The following is a 6,181-nucleotide window of genomic DNA, read 5'->3' as shown; positions in this document are numbered from 1 at the left end:
TCCTGTTCAACTTGGGAAAGCTGGGGTTTGAAGCAGCCGATGGACTGATAATGTCAAGGTGGGTAAATGTCACATTCAGCAGCTTCACTTGAAATAAGAGTTCAGAGGAATGAAACTGTCTGGCTCCACTGCAGCAGTGACAACAGCTGAGGTAGCCTCACACTTTCTCCATGGCCATTAAAGGGGAAGGCTACTGTACTGAGTGTGCACTGCCTTGACAAACAGGTCCTACTATCAAAACACAGAGGGACAACCTTTAAGACCTTTAACACTAGAGACCTGAGAGAAACCTAAATAAATTCAAATATAAAGTGCCTAAAACGGTATGTCGGACACGGGCCATCTCAGACATAAACATGGTGTTCCACACGAGTCAACAGGCAGAGGCAGGCTGTAATCTGATTCACTGTGCATTTCAGGTCGGCAGAGAATCAGATGACTGGAGATAAAGACAGCTGTTGAAATGAAATGTGATGCTGTCTGATTGTCTCCCCTCTTGCATCAGCAGGACAACCAGGCCTCTTTCGCCACCCATGTGGAAGAGTTATGGCATAGAGTATCTGTACAGTATATAACATAAACAGTACAACAGTGGGAGGCTTGAAATCAGTTTTCAAAGGTCCTTCAGATATGGTCTGCCCACTGGACTGCCTGTTTTATAACCCCCCTCTACATTACCCTAGTTGTAATTCATATGCTCTTGCCAAGAGGCTGGATCTGGCAGCGATCCAGCAGAGATGTCAGCTGGCAGACTGCTCAACAGCCCCAACACCATGGCAACGGGGGCCAAAGACACTGCTCTGTCTTAGTCTGGCCCAGGACACGCAGAACCTTGTGAATAGTGAAGGCTATGAGTCAGTGTTTTCAGGCACGCTCATTGGATTAATGCAAGACCAGCTCTGGCTGATTCAAACTGTGTTTTGCACAGACAAACCCGTTCCCATGGAAACCTCCAGCTGTGTGCGTCTCTGTGGTGTGAGTCTTGAACTGCATCCCAGAGAGGGGGTGAAGGCTGTCATGAGAAAACTTTCTGACAGAAAACTGCCTCACAGATAAACTCTTTAGAAGGAAAAGAATGTCCAATCAATGTTGGCCGAAAAAAAACACTGATCGACAATAGCTTTGAGGTATGTGTGCTAAATGTTGCCACTAGGAAGACAGAAAACAGACTTGTGGTTAAGTTGATAAACTGTCTCTCATACAAACACAAATCTAAATCTCTGCATCCTACTTATTCGTGTTGTGGGCTTGTTCTAAGGAACCAGATTTGACAGATAACTTAGCAGGCTGGCTCAAGCTACAAGGGTAGCCTGCATCTGTCCCTCTGTTAAAAACTATATTGACATTTCACTACAGCAAAGCCTGGACTCCACAGTAAATGTGGAAATAATAGGATATACATAGACAATTGCTCTCTTAAATAACTATGGTAAGGGTTCAGGTTAGTACTGTATAAAGACTATTTAGTACAGGAGGAGTAAAATAGGCTTGGCGGTCTAGTAGGATCATGTACATTTAGAATAAGAACAATTCCTAGCCAGATTTGAAAATGCTGAGAGATGTTTACAATATCCCATCAAATGTAACACGAGGTAAACCAACACACATTCAACAGAGATGTGTATTACTAAGTCAGGTAAAATCTAACCAGAGAGTTGCAGAGAGACAGAGGGAGCACAAACAGTACATCTACCAGAGCCACTGAAAGCTCGACCACACGTTACAACAAACAAACAAAGTCCACTGTCTGAGTGATCAACACAACCCCTCGCATGAACTTTGGATTCATCTCACACACAGAAGGTTAATATTTAAAATCCATAACTGAACACGCCAAGTTACCCCACAGTAATACAAGTATATGTGTTAATGACTTAATGACTACTATCTACAGAACATCTTGTGAGCAGTAATACTGTATGTGATATCTACTATACCTCAGTGTGTAATTTCATTATGTGAATGAAACATATCCCAATACTACTACTAGAAAGAATCAAATTACAAAGAAATAATAGATTAGATCTATATTCACCCATATTTTCTCAGTGAAACCAGGGAATCTAGTTCGAGAGCTGCTATCTCTTTCTTGTTATATTATAACATTTGTATGCTATTCTTCATGTCCTCTCAGACCGCTTGATTAGATACCATAGGTGATAATACTGTTATATCTTTCTTTAGGATGCACCCATTGTGAGTCAATAGCTGTGTATCATGTGATGTACCCTTTAATCATCTTCTTTTTCAAACCTTTTGACTGAATAGTGCATCATTGGATAAATGTCAAGACTAAGTAAATAATAATATATATAATAAAATATATATACACTCAAAGAAAGTATTCACCTAACCTATTTCATCTTTAATTTGTTTGATTACCCTTGATGCACACTTCAGCAACTTCTTTCAGAAAGATTTTCATTTTCACATAAAATCCACCAGATGGAGTTCTATCTCAACATTCATTAAACCTACTCAGCCAGGGTACCTACAGCCTCAAAGTAGGGCTATATCACACACAACCTTTCAAATGTAAATTAATCCCATCGGCGTGGTTACAAAACTCTGTCAATGTTACTTAATACTTTACATCACCACTGAAAACCATGGCAGATCAACGTTTCTCATGGCAACCGTTTCACATGGGGAGTGCACAGCCCCATTGAGGTCTTTGTGTTCATTCTTTCATTGAGTGCAGCCAATCACCAAGACCGGCAACGGCACAGACCAAGGGCACACCCTACAGAATGACACCATCCACGAGTCACACAATAGGGAAGAGGAAGCAGGCTTAAAAATCAACTGAGAGAGGTGGGAATGTACAAAGAAGGCTATGGCTATTGTGGCCCTTCAACCTGTGATTTGAAGGCAGGGCAGCTCAGCTCTGTATCAAGAACATAAAATCTGAGGGACGTGGGTCTGATTTTAATCAGATTAGCATAGGCTGCAATGGCTAAAATGAAACAAATATGGCAGCTTCCCCAACAATGGAATAGAGAGCATAGGCCTATTATAAAACTCAGAAAAGCAAACAAACATGAAAAAAGTGTTTAATCTCCTCCAGAGAGGGACAATCATCTGGTCATGACTCTCTGATGGGTTAGTGCCTGGGCTCTCATCCAGCAGGGGGCAGCACTGACCCACAACAGCTCTGCTCAGTCTTTTAATGCCCTTGAGCTGCTTCCTGTACTATTATCAAGGGTAAAGAAATATAATAAGAAATTAAAAATGAATAATAAACCAGCATAGTGTAATAGGACAACAATCATTTCAGTTAAAAACATCAGCAGAAATGCTCGAGCTGCTCCCAAGATCATTAGTTTGGCTGTTTGAGTTTGAGTTGTAGATGAGAAAAGCACTCCCGCTGCCCCCTGGGGGTTGAATGTGTGCATATTTGGCCACCAGCACGGTCCCCTAACAGGCCTCATGACAGGATGTGACAGCGTCAGGTCACCAAGAGTACAGTTTCTCACTCCGTCTCCCCTGCAGCCAGCTGAGCCCCCCAGCACACTGTTCCTGGATGGCTATTTACACTCCGACTCCCTCCCAAGATGTGTACCCTACTGCCAGTGTGAGTGCCAATCAATAAACATGTAATTTGAAGGTGCTTAGCAGCCCCAATGCAGCCTTTACATGAAATGTAATCACAATTCATCACAGTGAATGGCAGTATTCATTTACAATAACAAACACAAGCTATTACTGCACGTTTGCACTGGTTGCCAATATGCTCCACTTTTCGAACGGACCAGAAAATGAAACGCTGATGAAATTCCCAGACTCATTTACACTTTTCCCCAGTAAGACGGGTACAGGCAAATACGGTGCAGTAGTAGTGTTGCCCAGGCAGGCAAGCCCTAAATAGACTCAGACAGATGTGTAGACCTGTCCTTGTTCCCCTGATACCTAAACAAAGGGACTGCTGGATTGCAGTGCCCAGTGAAGCGCTCTGCAGGGCTGTGCTGTGCACTTTCCCTGCCAGGCCACGGGGGCTGAAACAACACTGACATACAACTTAATTCTTACAGCTTTAGAGGCTGCTGCTTTTACATTTAATAACTAGCCTCTGTTTCTAGCTTCTGCTTCTAGCTTCAGCCAAAGAACTCCATCAAGACAGCCATTTCCAAGCCAGGATACAGCATGGGAACATAGTAATATTTACTCAAAACGTTCTGGTACTGTAAAAACCTCCATTCAATAACTGCAGAAATATCTTTTAACAATAACAGTAACTCCATCACAGTCAAGACAGTGACAGCGGACATTTTATTTGCTCTGCAGCTGCATTAACTACCTATATCACACATCAGTAAAAGGATGCTGATGCTCTCCCCTGTCGCCTTCCCCGTCCAGACAGCCCCATCCTAGGTGTTTCACTAATGATTTGATTGATGCACTGCAGAGCAGAGTAGAGCAGCACTACGGATTGAAGTGACCTAGTTCTACTGCGCTGTACCTGAGTACTGAACACTGTCTATCAGCCTGCACTCAGGAGAGAAGTGGAGAGAGAGAGAGAGAGAGAGAGAGAGAGAGAGAGAGAGAGAGAGAGAGAGAGAGAGAGAGAGAGAGAGAGAGAGAGAGAGAGAGAGAGAGAGAGATGGCCACAGAGAATCAGAGAAGGAGATCGCTGAGTCAATATTTACCCCCACTCTGTGGATCACAATACTCATGATGAATATGAATGAGAACATTTGGCAGGTGCTCCTCTACATACTACATGCCATAATGCGCCCACACAAATTAACAAACTACTGTTGTTGTTCAATCAAACTTTCAAGTACTGAACCAGCAAAACCCCGAGGGCAAAAAAATATGTTTTGGAATGACACTTCACTACAGCGTTATGTTACATTCCAGATGGAGTCACAGAGAAGGTATTTAGTTTTCGTGTGTAGGAGGAGCACGGATCTGTAAACCAACAGAAGTGTGGGTGCAGCAGCTGACATGGAGGAGGTTGAATGAAAGAACTGTATCTCCTGTTCCACTCTGCTGTCAGTGCTGTCTGCATTGTCACGTACCAGTGATGGTCCCGGCATCTCTGTAGACGCTGATGTCCGGGGGCGCGGCCTCACTCACATACTGCTCCTCGTGGGGGCCGGGGGTACTGGGGGACTCTGGCGGTGGACTGGAGGGTTCCCTGGCAGGTGGGGTGGAAGTAAAAGTGGCAGCCGAGGTGCTGTGGTGCGAAGCTGCGGTGTCCAGCTTGGCTAATTTTCACAGGAGAGCACCACGTGCCATGGGGCAGGGCCTGCGTGGGCCGAGGGGGCAACAGGCTCAGGAAGGGAGAGAGGTAGCCCGCAGACCCTAGACCAACCACACACCACAGCACGTCCTGAGGAGGCTACCTGGGAGAGGAGAGAGGGGAGACATTCATGAGGTTACCAGGCCGTGTCCTTTCCAGCTGGGGTACTTGAGAAGGATGATAATAACACATTGCTTTTCTATAGCTATGAGGTTCTCACATTACTGAAAGAAGTAGGTGCAGCACTCAGCTTGTTGACAGTGGACCTACTGATTTGCTTTGATTGAACAAACGCAGTCAGTTTTATGACAGAATTGACAAGAACGATAAGAAATTGGCTTTATGTCTAAAGTGTTTGAAACACAGCGCTCATTAATAGTCCTCTTAGATATGAATTCAGGGCATCAGATTGCTGGCACAGCAGTGATGGGAAGGATTTTATGAGTACAGTATGTGCAGATTAAACCTATTCAAAACAGCATATTTCCCTACCAAGTATTGTTGCCCAACCGTTGAGCACCAAGGGAGAGACAGAGAACCCCTCTGAATTCAATGCCTATCTGGTAACCAGTTCTTCTTATCAATTCTTTTTCAGGTTTCTCTTCTTTTTATTTATGATTGCTGTGGGGGGCAATGTATTCTAACCCTCACCCTCAGCTCTGCCACACGAGGAATATAAGCCTGCCAGATCCAAACCCAGGACAGACGGTGAGATGATCAATATGACAGCAGGTCACACCAGACCACTGCATCTCCAGACTGGTGTCAGACTGTGTTGTTGCTGTAGGAGGGATGGCAGCAGCAGGATGTTATACAGTACGGAAAGGGTGGAGGAGCATTAAAAACAAACTGACACTCAGAACAATGTTGGGTAGGCCTCAACTTTTCCTCTCATTGGCAAAGATCTGTTAAAGTATTTATAGCCTCATCAGGCCA

This window comes from Argentina silus (assembly GCF_951799395.1).
Source record: "Argentina silus genome assembly, chromosome: 10".
NCBI classification, from domain to species: Eukaryota; Metazoa; Chordata; class Actinopteri; order Argentiniformes; family Argentinidae; genus Argentina; species Argentina silus.
Note: the sequence above shows the minus strand (reverse complement) of the source record.